General features: G+C 40.8%; 1 protein-coding gene across 3 annotated transcripts in view; it reads left to right on the top strand.

Moving 5' to 3' along the window:
- Positions 1–17,672, top strand: part of LOC142456729 (neuronal acetylcholine receptor subunit alpha-7) — a 106,237-nt gene that overhangs the window by 1,032 nt on the left and 87,533 nt on the right. The window lies entirely within an intron of this gene.

Raw genomic sequence — 17,672 nt, 5'->3', positions numbered from 1 at the left:
TACAGTACACACATTCGATGATATTTGCAAGTTTTAAAGGCTTTTGCTGTCCGCATGTAGCTTCACCACCTGAAAGTGATGGCATTTTCAGCTGTGAATCAGGCCAGGCAGAAGGCTGGCGGTAGGATTTTAGACTCTTTCCCCCAACCTGAACTCTAGGAAAGGACATCGCCCCTACTTGTGAGATATGTGTTCTCATTCTGAATAAGGCTCTATACTAGAGATAAAAGTACACTTGCCTGAGGGGGAACCCTGATGGGGCAGTGATTATGTGTTGGCTTTCAATCCACAAGGTAAGCTGTTCAAAACCACTGGCTGCTACCTGGGACAAAGATGGGACTTTCTACTCCCATTAACAGTTAACAGTCTCAGAAGCGCACAGGGGCAGTTCCACCCTATCCTATAGGTTGTTGTAAGTCAGAATTGATTTGATGACGGAGTTTGTTTCGGTTTGGTCTCCTTGTCCCTCCTGCTGGTAGGACAGTTCTTGTCGGCTGATTTTAGTTGGCAAAATCTAAAATAAAATTTATGTAAGTATTATTTTGCTCTTCTGAGCTGCTGTGAATACTAAATTGCATTCATAGAACCACTATGCCATTTAAATATCTATTCAAAATGTTAAATATATTGAAAATAGGCTTAAGGGTCTTCTTTGTACATGACATTGAACTGAGTGGGAGAGTCAAGAAAGTGCTAAGAGATACCCGTGGTGCTTAGATAAAGTGGTGTAAGAAGCCAGGTGATGTTTCCTAAGTTTTTTGCAGGTAGAGTTGCTCACGGTACCATCTTCATGTATGTTACGTCATACGAGTTCCGTCGCTGGGAGGAATTTCTCATAGGACACTGTGTTAAGTGTGCACTTCCTCCTACAGATTATGCTTTGGGTGTATATGTGGGCTCTGGCAAAGCTATCATCCGAGTCAAACTGTACAGGCAGACAGGTGTCAGGAGAACGCAAGTCGCTTTTACAGAACTCGCTTACAGAAAAGGAGCAAGAATGGCATTTTTAAAATGTTGTGTGCATTAAGATGTTCCTCACTCAGTCACCCTGTAAGACAGAGAAGGACTGCCCCCATTTATAGTCTGAAATCCTTATGAGAGCAGATTGTCAGTATGCTCTCCCATGGAGGGGCTTGTGGATTTGAAGTACTAACCTTTAAGTTAGAACCGCTGCACAACCAAAGTTTCTTGAGTTAGGTAATGGCCCATTGTCATAATGTCTATTTTCATTCCCAATGACCATAAGGGACAGATTAGAAGTGCTACGTAGGGTTTCTGAGGCTGTAAATATTTTCAGGAGCAGACACACTGATCTTTAACTCCTGAAATAGCTGCTGGGCTTTGAACCACCAACGTGCTGTGCCACCAGGACTTCTTGACTCAAGGAATCACCACATAAAACAGACTCACTGCCACTAAGTCAATTCTGACTCAAAGCAACCCCCGGTGAGTTTCTAAGACTGTAACTGTTACAGGAGTAGAAATCTCAGTCTTTTTCTGTGCTGCTGGTGGTTACGAACTGCCAACCATCACAGTCCTACTCCTAACTGCTACGTCACCATGACTCCTTACGACTTAGGGAATAGAAGGCGAAAATGATGTATTAACAGCTGAGTCGGGTAGACCAGAGGGAAGTAAATGTAGGGTCAGTAAAACAAAAGTTTTATAGAGCAACTTCTTTATTGCGGGATGCCCTGGATGGTGCAAACCAGTAGCATCTGAGCTGCCAACTGAGAAGTTGGAGATTCAACTCTCCTCAAATGTGCCTCAGAAGAAAGTCCTGGTGGTTTACTTAAAAGTAAATTGAAAACTGGAGAGAGTGTTTTCTATGCCAACACAAACAGGATTGCCAAAACTTGATGTGAACTGAACAGTAACTTTGTTTTGTGTTTGTTGTTTTGATATATTTTCTTTTTACTACAAAAGTTCAATATTTGTATTTGGAAACCCTTTAGGTCTTGGATTTGATAGTTTCTTGATTGTTTATCTTAGGAAAGTTTTTTAAGTGTCCTGAACCTTGGCTTACCTGTTAGTAAAATGAGTGTGATAGTGTGAAGTTCGATGCCCCGACTGTCACCCACAGGGGGACTAGCAAGCTCCTAACCTGGGTGGTTTATTAGCGCCCAGCGGTAACCCACACTCACACACCAACAAAAAAGGCCAGTTTTTTTTCTTTTTTTTTAAAGGCCAGTTTTATTAAAGAATAGAGTCACTTTCAAAAGAAATGAAGTGGGTACCTCTCTCAAAGTGAGAAGGATCGTTGCCTAGGGGAGAAATTTTAGTTTTATATGGCACTTTCAAATGGGAGGGGGTTGCCGTTCTGAAGATGGTCAAGCAACTTCCTAATCAGTTTTTCAGTTTGTCCTTGGGTCCCATACATTGTTTTTCAGTTTTATTTGGGCCACTGTTCCAGGCCAGCATGTTTCAGAATTATTTTGGAGTACAGTTTGTGCCAGAATTTTCAGAATGTTTCAGACTTTTCTCTGAGTCTCGTGTCAGGATTTTCCTTAGGGTCTGGCTTCAAGGTGAAAGTGTTTGATGAGCCAGTTCTCCCAGAGTTTTCTGTTCACAACTTGTTTCACAGGCTCTTTGTTCATTCTCTCAGCAGGCAGGGCAGAAGCCCCTGCTCTGTCCCTATCCCATAGCATGTCTCTGTCATTGTAGCTAAAAAACGTAAAGGCAAGTTTCAGAAATCACACCGCTCAATGTAGAACTCTGGTCAGGATGATAAAAAGCCAAAGGAGGAGGTAACTAAGCTACTGCAAGAGACACCATCACACATGAAGCACAATAGGGCAAGGAGCAAGAGGGGCCAGTGGAATCGTTTCCCGGGGCTGTGGCTGTCTCTTTGGTGTGAAGACCACTCACTGAGAGGCTGAAAACTTCTCTGCCTCTGTAAGAGATTTTTAAGGAGTTAGAAAAATAGAGGGACTAGTGAGTTTTAAGAGAACTTAACGTCTCAATACCCATTAAAATGGGGTTTGAGAGGATGAATTAAGAGAAAATGCTTATCACGTATTCAGATTCCCGTAAGATGTGCTGAATATTAATTACTGAGATATTCAACTCAAAACGTAGAAAATCAATGCCTTAAATGACACTATTCGTAGAATAATACTATTATTCAAATTACCAGGAGTTTCATGGAGGTTACTGGCATTATCTCTGTGAGGTTGATAATGCTACCGCCAACGTGGCTGTATGAATGGATTTAGAACTTGCATTCCACTGCAGACTTAGCCGCACAACAGTCAGTCCTGATGATACAGCACTGTTGTATATTAATTACCCTCATGGAATGATCGCTGAGGATATGGATGCCGGAGCACATTTTGGGGAAGGAATCAGATGTTCCTGACTATCAGAAACAATTACATCTGAGATCTTAAAAGCTTGTCTTAAAACAAGCAAAATCAACAACTACAAAAAGAATGAAGACATACATTATATTTATTTATTGAAAGAGAAAGCCCACGCCTAGAGCTGTGTGCAGTGTTTCATTCTGTTGGCAAAGGGGTGGCTATGGGTCAGAGCCAACCAGAGATGCAGGCTCACTCACCGAGGGCAGTCAGTCTGTGACTGTCTGAAACGCACCTCTCCCGGTTTGCAACTGCTTTGCTTTCGATCTACTGCCTTTGGTTTGGGTTTTTCAGTAGCAGTGCTTCACTGTATTTAGCTTTGCAAGTATCACTTTTAAATAACAAAACCAAATGGAAGACTTCCGGGAACCCTCTATTGGCGCCACTTTTCCAACATGTGCTCACTTCATGCCTCTGTGTCACATTTTGGTAATTTTCATAATATCTCATTTTTTTCATAATGCTGTTGCATACATGATAGACTATAGAATTGTATAAATATAAATTGTATGTACAATGAAAAACCAAATATTTGTGTAACTCCCTGTATTGCAATATTTATTGTATTGCAGTGGTCTGGAAGTGAACTGGCAATATCTTCAAGTACCGCCTATACTTCTTTCATTAGTATTACCTAGTTTCAATGTACAATGTTAAATGTATTGAGTCCTTTATTCTTTTGATGCTGCTGCAAATGGAACAATTCTATTAATTCACTTTTAAGTTGTTTAATGTTAATAATAGATATATAATTGACTTTTATTATCCTTGCATTGTATGATCTTGCTCAAATTATTTATTCTACTAGGATTTGTGTTTGTGTGTTTGCATGTGTGTGCATATAAATCCCTTAAGATTTATTTTAATCATTTTATTAGGGGCTCATACAACTCTTATCACAATCCATACATACATCAATTGTGTAAAGCACATTTGTACATTCATTGCCCTCATCAGTCTCAAAACATTTGCTCTCCACCCAAGCCCCTAGCATTAGGTCCTCACTGTTTCCCCTTCCTTCCCCACTGCCCCCTCCCTCATGAACCCTTAATAATTTATAAAATATTATTTTATCATATCTTGCACTGTCCCATGTCTCCCTTCCCCCACTTTTCTGGTGTATGTCCCCCAGGGAGGAGGTCATATGTAGATCCTTGAAATAGGTTCCCCCTTTCCAACCCATCCTCCCTATGGCCTCCCAGTATTGCCACTCACACCACTAGTCCTGAGGGGATCATCCTCCCTGGCTTCCCTGTGTTTCCAGTTCCCATCTGTACCAGTCTAGTCAGACTTGCAAAGTAGGATTCGGATCATGACAGTGGGAGTGGGGGGAAGCATTAAGAACTAGAGGAAAGTTGTATTTTTCATCGTTGCTACATCACACCCTGTCTCGTCTCCTCCCCAAGACCCTTCTGTAAGGGGATGTCCAGTGGCCTACAAATGGGCTTTGGGTCTCAATTCCACATTCCCCCGCTCATTCACTATGGTAAGATTTTTTGTTCTGATGATGCCTGATACCTGATCCCTTCGACACCTCATGATCACACAGGCTGGTGTGCTTCTTCCATGTGGGCTTTGTTGCTTCTGAGCCAGATGGCCGCTTGTTCACCTTCAAGCCTTTAAGACCCCAGGTGCTATCTCTTTTGAAAGCTGTGCACCATCAGCTTTCTTCACCACGTTTACTTGTTTACCCACTTTGTCTTCAGTGGTTCTGTCGGGAAGGTGGGCATCATAGAATGCAAGTTTAATAGATGACAGTATTTGTGCATTGAGGGAGTACTTGAGTGGAGGTCCAATATCCCTCTGCTACCTTAATACTAAACTTATAAATATATGCACATAGATCTATTTCCCTATTCTCATGTACAAATATGTTTGCATATGTACATGTCTTTATCTAGACCTCTATAAATGCCCTCTGCCTCCCAGCTCTTTCCTCTATTTCATTTGACTTGCCTCCTGTCCCCATCCGGGTTCAGCAATTCCTCTTAGTTACATTACCCTTGATCATGCCCACCAAGGCCTCCCATACCCCCCTCATCACCGATTTGGATCACTTGTTGTTCCCTTGTCCCTGGGTTTATTAACACCACTACCTTTCCCCCAGCCTCCCCGTCTCCCATGTCCCCACTGAACTATCGGTCCCATTGTTTCCTCCTCCAATTGTTCATCCAGCTTATCTTATTTAAATAGACCTGTGGAGATAATAACATGCACAAACACAAGACAGAGCACAACCAAGCAACAATATACAACAAACCAATTACAAAAACAAAACACACGAAAGAAAAACTTGTAGTTAGTTCAAGGATTGCTTGTTGGCCTTTAGGGGTGTTTTCCAGTCCAGTCTGTTGGGGCACCACGCCCTGGCCCCAAAGTCCACCTTCACCTTTCCCTGAGGACCTTGCCGTTCCATTCCCTTGCTGTTCTGTTGTGCCCCTTAATGTTTTGCCTTGGCGTGGCGGATCCAATTGGGTTCAATTCCCTCACTGTGTCTTTGGTGTTGTCCCCTGTAGGGCTCTGGGTCAGTGAGGGATGTCATGTCTCATAGTGGGGCCGGCCATGTGGTCCTCTCTGTCTACTGGCTGTTCTAATTAGGAACATCGACCTCCTGGCCTGGTGGGCCAGAATGTGCTCCACTCTCTCCTCATCCCCCTTCATCTGCTCCCGTGTGCTCCGATCAGATATGTCCCTCTTCCTGAGCTGCAGATTCAGTGCCGTCCTTTGAAATAAATTCTTCTGAGGGGAGGGGCAGTTGTCCACTTAGTAGTTGGGTTTGGGGCCAGCCCCCAAACCTCTCTACTCATTTCCTACTCCACGCCGGCATGTTGCATTCACATCTTGGAGCACTGGGTTGAAGTCTGGTCCCTCTTTCCCTGTGGAGATATAAATAATACCCTCCCCTTGGGTGGATTAGTGCCCTGTGCCCCCGCTACCATTTTCTTTTTTATTATTATTTTTTTCCTCTCTCCATCTCCTTTTTAGTTGTCTACCATGTGTATCCCTGTATTTGGTCTGATCCCTGCCATATTACCTGGTCCTCACCCCAGGAATATTTGTATACTATAGCTTTTTCCCTATGCCCCATTTGCCTTTTTTTTTTTTAAGCTTACCTCAGCAGCCTTTCAAGTCTTTCTATATTTAAGTCAATGATATCTTGAGGTCTGCTTTCTCTTGTTTGCCCTCTGGGTGAGGTTGTTCTATGTGGTGGTCTCTTATTTATGCTTGGTGAGTGTTGTTCTTCTGCCCATACTGGGTCGGCAAAGATCTTTTGTAGGGCTTTGTTTCTTCTAATGCATTCTTTGAGTTTTTCCTTGTCTGGGAAGACTCTTACTTCTCCATCTATCTTGATATATAATTTGGCTGGGTAGAGTATTCTTGGGTTTGCATTGTTTTCCTTCAATTTTTTGAATATGCTACTCCACTCTCTTCATAGTTTCTGCTGATAGGTCTTAGCATATTCTTATTTGTGAACCTTTATATGTTATTGCTTGGTTTTCCCTAGCTGCTCTCATGATTTTCTCCTTTTCCTCAAAGTTGGATAATTTAACTATTATGTGCCTTGGTGATTTCTTCTTGGGATCCAGTCTCGCTGATGTTCTTTCAGCCTCCTGAATGGTTGTCTGGTTTTCATTCATTAAGCTGGGGAAGCTTTCCTCCAAGAATTCTCTCACTATTGTTGCAGATGACTTCTTGGTTGTGTCTTCCTCCGGTAAGCCAATAATTCTAATTCTAATGTTGTTCCACTTCATAGCATCAGACATAGCTCTTAGGTTTTCTTCAGCTTCTCTGATGATCTTACTAGACTTTTGTTCGCGTTTGTTAAAGTCTGCTTGGCTGTCCTCCAAGTCACTGATGCGGTTCTCTGATTCCTATGGTCGCTTCTCGGGGTCCGTGAGTCTGCTACTGGTTTTGGTTATCTCCTCCCTAAGCTCCTGTATTTCTCTTTGATTTATGGCTTTTACCTCTTTTATCATTTCATCCTTTTTCTGTATTATTTCCCTCATATCCTCTATGGCTCCAAGTAGCATCCTGAAAATTTCTTTCTGTGGAAGCTCAATGTCTGCTTACTCTATGCATGTCATTATGTTCAGGACATCTGGCATTGCCTTTTGTTTCTCCCATTTTCTCGTTGAGGTCTTTGGGACTGATGGCTATTTGCATTGCGTCGTTTTAGATGAGCCAGGTGCTATTTTCCAGGGAGTTGAAGAGCACTGGCTCTCTCTGGGAGACTTGTAGGAGTGCTTCTTGGAACTGCTTATAGCTTATTTCACGATGGAATTAACCTATCACTTTATCCTCCTGTGGCTTCTGTCTCAGGGGAGTGACCCAGAACGCTTGCCTGCATTGGTGTTGTGGAGGTTGGTCAGAGGCTCCTGCAGCAGCTTTTGTTGAGGAGAGTTGGTCGAGCTGCCTTATGCCCCCAGACACACAGGCAGGAATTCCCCAGTAAGAAGTTGAGCAGAGTATCCCCTGGTGGGAGTCAGCAGAGCTTTTCCTAGCCTTGATAGCTACACAGGGTGGAGCTCACCTAGCTGGGTGTGGCACAGGCGTAAATGCCCTAGGCTAAGGGGAGTGGTCTTGAGGTTAGCAGTAGAGTATGAGAGACCAAGAAAGAGGCAAAGAGGAGAAAAAAAGTTAAAAAGCAAGCAGGATGAGCCTGTGGGGGGCGGAGGAGGGAGGTATAGTGAAGAGATGGAAACAAAGCAACAACCTAGCTGAGTCCTGATCCCCACCAGTAGAGCTGCAAGGGTTTAGTCCCTGCTCCGAGGGCAGTGGCAAGCTCTGGCTATGTTGAGAAAAGGTGCCTGCGCTGCCATCCAAGACAGTGGGGGGGCAGGGGGGTCGGGTTCAGAGAGGAGATGCATGGGTCTACTCCCTGCCCCAAGGCAGGTGGTGGCAAACTGTGGCTGTGTTGAGACCAAACTGCCCTACGGGCTCCAAATACTACAGGCTCCAAATGGTCCCGGCTCCAGCAGACACAGTGGCGGGGCCAGTCAAGCCCCAGCCGGCTTCCACTGAGGTAAGCCAAAAGCCCCCAGCCCCTCAAAACCCCGTGGGTCTGTGCCTACTTATCTTTATAATGCTCCTCCTGCGTTCCAGCAGTGTTGAATTTCCCTCTAAGCAACTCTCCTTGGCTGAATTCTGCAGTCCCTCTGGTATGTGTTACTCCATTGACATCTTGCCGGAAGTCCTCCCTTACGATTTTTTTACATACAAAATCATGTCATCTGCACATAAAGAAGATAGTTTTTACTTTTTTTCTGGATGCTTTTTATTTCCTTTTCTTCCAAGATTGCACCTCTACTACAGTGTTCTTCCAGGGCACTGCTGAATAAAAGTGGTTAGCGCAGATATCCTTGTTTCTAATTTTAGGGAAAATTGAGATGATCTTGAGGAGTTTCTTCTCTTAGTATTATTTTGTATTAATTTATTTTTGGATATTAAACCAACCTTGCATTTTCAAAGCAAATTTCACTTTGGTTGCTTTATGTCGTAGCTTTGTAGACTTTTTTACTTTCTGCAATTTGTGTCTCTTTAAGTATTTCTTGAATCTAACTTCTCTATCACTTAACAGCATAAAGTTATTCATACTATCCTCTATAAATATTTTAATTTCTTTAAGGGTGGTAACAATAACTCCACTTTTATTTATTTTAAATTATGACTATATGGGGTTCTACTCAATGCTTTTTGTCCTTTGATTTAAGTAATCATAGATTTATCTATTTAATCTTTTAAAGTGTTGAATAGTATTATTTTGATAAACCATCATTTCATTTCTTGAATAAACCCAACTTGATCATATTTTGATTACTATCTTACAGGATTTAATTCCTTAATATCTTATATAGAACATCTGCATGTTCTAAGTAATTCAGCATTTATATTACAGATTAATCTTTCATCTTTTTTCTTAGTGTAATTTTTGTTGAGCTTAAGTAGCAAGATCATAATTACCTTCAATAGCTCTATCCTCTCAAACAATACACTTTGCTACTTAAGAATAGTCCTTCTCTTTTTTACCTATGTCTTTAAAGACTATTTCATGATTTATCTTGGGATATCATTATACATTAACTCAACATAGCTAGGAAAATTTTTTTTAATTTGTTCTATAATTCAACTCTTTAATCACTTTCTCTATATTTTATTGAAATATTTCTCAATAGAAATATCACTGCCATTTCTGGTGGGATGACTAGTTCAGTGTGAAAAATATTATATAATTTGCAAGATGTTTAGAAATTTTAGAACCTGCCCATTAAATTCCAGGAGACGTCCTACTTTCTCCTTTCTTCATTGTGATAACCCAAAGGCCTGATATATTAATTCCAAAGTCCCCCCAGAGGTCCAAACAACCCCAATTTAGTGTTACTCTTAATGTGTTTCAAAACAAAGTGCTAAACTTATAAAGAAATATATTTAGAGGTAAAACACCAGAATGGAAAAACATTTTTGTTCTATAAGGGAATTAACAAAAATATTTTTCATTAAAGCCCTTAGATTCAGGAAATTAAATTTAGAAGCCAGTTTTCTTCATGAAGTATACTATTTGATCTCCTTTCCATCCATATAATGGCCTCCAAAGTTTTTATCAGTAAAATATGACTAAGTATAAGCCACAAAAGATGGAATCACTCTTCAGTTGTTTTTCCCACACAATTTTCCATAGTCATTAAAAAAAGATATGAAAAGAGAAAAATACAATTTGTTCATCATATTTAAATCATTTGTTCACAACTCTAATTTGTTCTCCTATTCACAGACCTATTAGTGACCAAAATCATGACATTTCCATCAAATCCAGAAGTTACTAAAAGTCCTTGTATTACTATCACATTCGATGTCCTTCACCCTGCTAGTGTGACGTGTAAAATGCAATACTTTGATGTGTAGTTTTCTCAGATCCCATAGGACTATGGTAATGTCAGAGCAGGGAGCAAACAGTCGGTTATCAAGAAATCGGATGTTATTTACACAGTCTTCATGAACTTCCGAAAGTGCTTTTCTGTGCTTTGAAGATGGAGGGTTGAAAAATAGAACTTCAGTTTGTTCACAAGCAACTGTCAGCACTGAGCCATTGGGGTAGTATTTGAGGTTGAATATTGCACCGTGGATGCTGGTGCTGAGGTCCAGTGGGTCTGGCGCGTGGATGAAGCCATAGAAGTTCGTCATGGTAAGGAAATTGTCCCGCGCCGGGTCCTCGGACAGTCTGTGGCCCAGGCTGCACTCTCTCAGCCACCAGAACATCCCGGTGCTCTACCTGCCTTGAAGCCTGGCGCTCCCTGGCCCTGGCCCTGCTTCTGGCCAGAGTTGCTGGCTCAGCAGAGAGCGTGGTGAGGCTCCTCTAGGCCAGAGCAGCTGAGGGCTCCGGAACACCCGGTAGCCTGCTGCCTTCTTTAGAGTTTATAACTGTCTTTGGCAGAACAGTGTCAGATAGCTGTATTTCAGATAGTTGAACCGTAACTGATTGAACTTGACTGTGCTGAAATTCTAGGGAAAAGGGAAGTCTTTGTCTAGATTTGAAGCACATCTAGGTGTTTCCAGCTGAATATTAGTCTCCTGGACAAAGACACAGCGCAGCGGCTCCCTAAAGATTCCCTTTACAAATTCAAACCCAGAAACAGTTTACCTATCTTGACTGGAGTAATCTACAGACCCTAATTTTACCCAAACCTTGACATTGTTTCCCTTTTTATTAATAGAGATTCCTTGGTTGAAATTATAGGGAAATGGCATATGGTGCTATATATTTTATTTTCATGAAATACATTTTTCATCTACTTATCCCATAAATACTTATTTAGTTTCTATGGTGGAGTTTATTAGATCCTAGGAATTCATAGGTAAATAAGAGATCATTTCTAGTTTCAGAGAATTCACAATCTGACCAGAAAGGCTGATTTGTAAGTCCAAGATGATCACATGTTTTGAATTATAGTATACACATCTGCACAAAATGCTGTAGTATTTATAGAAGGAAACAAAAAAGCAAACCATCGACTTCCAAGTAAGGTGACTTGGGGTGGTTAAAATGAGCAGCAACAGCTGCAAACACCTATTAATAATCAGAAAGTTTAATAAATAAAGTATAAATCTATGAAAAGTGTAAATTGTCAAGAATGAAATAGAACACTTGAAGATAGATATTCCAGGCATTAGTTAGCTGAAATGGGCTGGTAGTTACAGTTTTTCAGTTATATATTCATATGATCTAGTCTGTCAAGAATGATAAATTGATGAATAACACCATTAAATTCATTGTCAAAAAAAAATCTGAAGATGTTTCTTGAAGTACAATTCTGTTAGCGATCCAAACTTCTACCAGGAAATCCAGTTGATATGTCTATTATTCAAATTTATAAATCAAACACTAATACTGAAAAAGAGACCAAACATTTTTCCAATTTTTGCAGTCTGACATGCAATCAAGAAACATGAGTCATTGACTAGTAAGAAGGTGAATGCTGAAGACAAGGTTCTAAAATGTGTTCTTGGAGATAGAAGCAACATGGGAGATTTCATGACAGAATTTTGCAATATTTATAACCTCCTCATTAGAAATACCTTTTTTCAACAATATGGAAGGGGAACATGTGGAACTCTCCAGATGGAATACACAGTAACCAAATAGATTACCTCTGTGGAAAGAGACCATGGAAAGGCGTATTTGATTAGCTAACACAAGGTCAGGGTAACACTGTGGAGCAGACCATAAATTGGTCACTTTTTGTTCAGATTGAAGCTGAAGGAAATGAAAACAAGTCCACAAGTCAAATGCTGACCTTGCATATATTCCTCTTGAATTCAGAGAACATCTGGAGAATCAATTAACTGAATTAAACGCTAATTCCCAACGACTAGACAAGTTATGGTGTAGCACCAATGCCATTACACATGAAGAAAGGAAGATTATAAAAATAGAACAGACACAAAAATGTATGTTGGTACAGACTATAAATTTTCTCTTGACTGTAGAGAAACTAAAGCAAATGGAAAAATAATAAAGTCAAAGAGCTAACCAGCAGACTTCAGACATCAGCTCAAAGAGACCAATGAAAAGTGCACAGATCTATAGCCAAGAACACAACTGGGAGGAAAATGCTCAGAATTTCTCAAGTTTTAACTGAGAAACAACAAAACAGTGGTAAAAAATGAAAGACTTGAGTTGTAATGTTGAAGAATTCTATAGGTGAATAATATTCAGCAACGAAGGAAGTAGCAAAAGAAAATGGAAGGAATATTATTATACCAAAGAAAATATTTGGACAGTCAACTATTTAAGGTGGTAGTTAATAATAAGAGCAAAAAGTACTAGAGGAAGAAGTCCAAGCTCACCAAAAGCTTTGGTATAAAACTAGCTTCCAGGAATTGATGGAATGTCAATAGAGATACTTTCAATTAAAGTATCCAGTACTGAAAGTGTTCAACTAGTCTTTGCCAAGGTATTTGTTGGAAAAGCAGTCCTGGTCCGGGCCCAAACTGGAGGATATTAATATTTTACACCTCTAAAGAAAGGTAATCCAACAGATTCTATACACTGTTGAATTTATCAATAATATCACATGCTAGTAAGATTTTGTTGATGACAAGTCAAAAGCATTTTTAGAAGTACAGTGATTACCAATATCTAGAGAATTCTACAGCAGCTCAATCAGAAAATAAATGACCCAACTGATAAGTGACAAAAATCATGAACAGACAGATCACCAAAAATGGCACTCAACTGGGTAACAAGCACATGAAAAAATACAAGTGAGCCATTCAGGAGATGCAAATTAAAACTACAATGAAATACCACAATAATAGCCAATTAAAAAAATAGAAAACAACAGATGCCAGAAAGGAAATAGAGAGAATGGAACACTGTTGGTGGGCTTGTAAAACCTAACCACTATGGAAAGTGATCGGTGCTACCTAAAATACCTGGGAATGGAAACCTGTCAGGGGAAGCCAGCCCCTAACACATCATTACGGGTCCGGTAGGCGCAATTGTACAACGATAATAGGTAAAGATCATAGTAAAGTTATAGAGAGCAGGAGAGATAGAAGTATTGAAATAAATGGAGTCATATACAATTCATGGTAGTATGCTCACCTCAGCCCCACTCGATGGTCCACGTGGAGGGAGAGAGTCTCATCTTTAATGTTAGCCCAAGCTTTTTATATTCTCCGGGGACGTGCAAGCCCCCTAATTACAGGTGAGGACATACATCACAGGGAGGGGTTGTGCCATAGGTAATACAGTAATGAGAGGTGGTGGTCTAGGGACATACATGCAATACATGTGATAAGATGGGCGGATAATTTAACTTTGGATGTCACAGAGTCAGTTTGGCCTGTTCCCTGACTCAGTTGATAGAGCTCATTATTGGTAGGGTGAGAACGTTTGGTCACAGGCCTGAAGGAGGAATAGTTTATTGTCCCCAGTAGCAGGGAGTGAGGCCTGCCATATAGTATGGTTGACTAACTGCCCTAGAGGCCTACCCTGTAGTCTGGTGACTAACTACCCTGGGGAGGATGTCTGTAAGTGTTTGACCTCTCCCCACAGAAACCCCATATGATTTAGCTATACCGCCATTGGGCATATACCCCAAAGAAATAAGAGACCAAACATGAGTGGATGTATGCTCTCCTATGTTTATTGCAGCACAGATCACAATAACAAGAAACTGAAAGGAACCAAACTGCGTAACAGTAGAATCATGGATAAAGAAATTATGGCACATTCAGTACATATGGTACACAATGGAATATTATACATTCCTAAAAACAGTGATGAGAACATGAAACACCACATGCCATGAAAGGACCTAGAAACTATTGTGCTGAGTGAAGTTGATCAGTCACAAAAGGAGAACTATAACATGAGCCCTTACTATAAGGAACAAGATCAAATAAATAAATATTAGAGAACAATTCTCAAACAAAAGGGAAGAGTGCCTGGCTACCATACATCAGTTCCTTCTCAAAAGCACACCTTAAGAAGCATGTTGAAAGAAAAGACCTCATATCAGATAGCATCACTCTTTCAAGAAGGGGGGAAAAGGGAGAAGCAAGCTACTTGATCCCAAACAACACAGAGATGAGGTCTCAACAAGTCACCAGACACCCTACAGGACTGCGAAGGCAATCTCACTGGAACATCAGGTCAAGGCCAGGAGGGAAGAGGATCTAGGTCTCAGAGGAGGCGTTCACACTTCGGTGGGGGAGTAAACGAGCAGGAGCAGCCTCCCATCAGGAAGGGACACTCAACAATAATTAGAGAGAACTCAAGGGGAGAATAAGCCTACAAATATGTTCCTGGTTAGACACTTGAACTAATTTCTACCCAGCCCTCGTTTCTACCCACACCATGTTCTGAATACTCCGATGACCTAGTCTCTGTTTTTTCGGGGAACATAGCATTCCTCATTGGCTTGAAGTGGAAACCCCACTACGTGAACTGGGCTGTACCTCGAAATGACTTGTAGCCCTTGGATATAAGACCGAAATCTTCCGTGAGAAGGAACAAATGATGGCAACCCGCAAACCGTGGAATTGGTTGTCCTGGGGCATTGGCTTTTTGGGTGTCCAGTGAAAGGTGGCTCAGTACCATTGCATGCTTGCTATTTTATCCCTCACTGTAATATGATATTTGTTCATCTGATAGACAAGGATCTGCCCTTGTAAATCAATGTTATTGGAAATTTTCCCTTAGCACCAACCCCCATGGTCAATGTAAACAGAGTTCAATTATTTAAGAATTCTAGCTACATAAATCAACAACTCATAGATTGTATTTTACAGTGGATTATACGTGTTTAACCACTTTTTCTCAACAGTATGTTAAAGTCGGTGCCATTCGATATACTAATGACTATCAATGGCCTTATGTCCCAGGGGGATGATTGATAATGTTCTTTGCCATTGAATGGTAATGAAATCTCTAAAGAGAACCAAGTTGTATATAATCCACAGATTCTGGCCTCCCACTTAATTCTAGCCCCAATCCATTTATTTCTTATGAACCTACTCAATACCCACCCTCATGAAGTAATCACTGAAGATATGTGTAGTGAAGAAAGCAGACAGTGCTAGTCTAGCAAAAGGAATAGCATCCGAGGTCTTAAACTCTTGTGTTCAGACAAGCAGCTGTCTCAATGAGGAGTCGACTAAGTCTACATGGAAGAAACAGACCACCAGCCTGACTGAGTCAATGGCGACAACAAAATCCAAATATAAAGGAAGGAAAGATACCTGAATTTAAAATATCAACACCCAATTTGTAGAAGGCTATCGATGACAGTGAAAACCCAGAATCGATCTGCAAGGTACCTCCATGGATTACTCCTCTGACCACAGTAGCAGACATGAATTACCTTGCTATCAGAGTCTATTGTAAGTTTGATCGCGGTGAATGGAACTGTGGTATAATATTATACCTGGTCATTGGATCTCCCTCTTGACCCAGACTGGAGTTATTCTGGTTTAAATATATCTTGTTTTTTTTCTCAACAGAGATTTTTTCCCCTCTAGTTTATTTTAATATTGCCAGTGTCTTTCATATATATATTTACTGTTTTCATTTTTTTATATCCACCAGTTTATGAAGCACAGGGGGCCAGATGTACAGAGACAATAATTGATGTAATGACTTATCAGAGATAGGGTGTGGGGGAGGCTTAAGGGAATTGGGGAACAAATAATAAGTACAGGAGGGTGGGCGATGAACTAAAACTGATTGTGGTGATATATATATACTAGTCCTTTTAAATATGTCTAAACTATGGAAGTGCATGACATGAATTGTATCTCCATTTAATTTTTTTTAATCTTTTTAAAAACATTTTATAAGGGACTCATACAATTCTTATCACAATCCATACATACATAAATTGTATAAAGCATCTGTACATTCTTTGCCTTCATCATTTTCAAAGCATTTGCTCTCCACTTAAGCCCTTTGCATCAAGTCCTCTTTTTTCCCCTCCCTCCCTGCTCCCCACTCCCTCATGAGCTCTTAATAATTTATAAATTATTATTTTGTCCGGCATCTCCCTTCACCCCCTTTTCTGTTGTCTGTCCCCAAGTGAGGAGGTCACATGTAGATCCTTGTAATCAGTTCCCTGTTTCCTACTCACTCACCCTCTACCCTCCCAGTATCACGACTCACACCCCTGGTCCTGAAAGTATCACCCACCCTGGATTCCCTGTGCCTCCAGCTCCTATCTGCACCAGTGTACATCCTCTGCTCTATCCAGACTTGCAAGGTAGAACTCGGATCATGGTAGTTGGTGGGCAGGGGGGAAGCATTTAGGAACTGGAGGAAAGCTGTATTCTTCATTGGTGCTACATTCAGTTATGGAAATAAGGAAATCAGCGTCCAGAGGACTCCTCCTTTCTAAAATTGAGTGATGGGGGCAAGTGCTCACTAAACAGAGTGCTTTGGAGAGAGGAGGATAAAAGATCAAAGGCATAGATCTGACCTGAACAGTTAAAACTATGGCAGTAGATCCCCCCTATGACGGACCCCCCTATGAACTGGCTTCCAAATTTTTCCGTATTTTTGGTTTGTATTATATTCCTCGGTTTTTGTTTGTTCATATTAGAATGTATCTCAGAGGTATTATGTCAATGGAGGTTACCCCCTTGAAGTTGTTTTATATGCTTTTCCATTTGTTTTAGTGTATGAGACCCAGGGCTGAGGGATATGCTGCCTCCAAAATCCAAAGAGGTCCAATTTGAATTGTGTTTCATATTTTCCATGGGAGGGGCCAGATAAAATAATGTATCCTTCATTTTAGTAGGAATATCTTGATATGCCCACACCACACACAGATTTCACTGAAGTGGAAGATGCTAAATTTTTGTCTGGTTGATTTTCCTCCCCATGTGTGCAGATGCTATACCAGTAAGTCCAAAGTCATTGAGATTTCATCCTTACTAGATCCAATCAGCATAATGCCATCAATGTAATGGTCCATAGGTGACATGTTGTGTAAGGCAAAGGCAATCATTGTACCTGTGAACTAAACAATGGCGTACTGCTGAAGAGGTGTTATAATGGAGAGGGAACACAGTGAAAGTATATTGTTTCCTTTCTTCTGACCACAAACTGCGACAGGTGGTCTTTGAAACTGGATCTGAGAAAAGGGCATTGGACAAGTCAATAGCTGCATACCAGGTACCAGAAGTATTCATTTGTCCACACAATGAAACCAAATATGGAAGAACAGTTGTGAATTCACGATCTGGTAAAGTTTGTTATAATTCACTGCCACTTCTCAGATCCATCTCCCGCCGCCTCCATAGGCCAAATAGGCAAGT

This window comes from Tenrec ecaudatus, chromosome 9 (assembly GCF_050624435.1).
Source record: "Tenrec ecaudatus isolate mTenEca1 chromosome 9, mTenEca1.hap1, whole genome shotgun sequence".
Lineage (NCBI taxonomy): Eukaryota > Metazoa > Chordata > Mammalia > Afrosoricida > Tenrecidae > Tenrec > Tenrec ecaudatus.
This window is presented reverse-complemented; position numbering and strand designations above follow the sequence as displayed.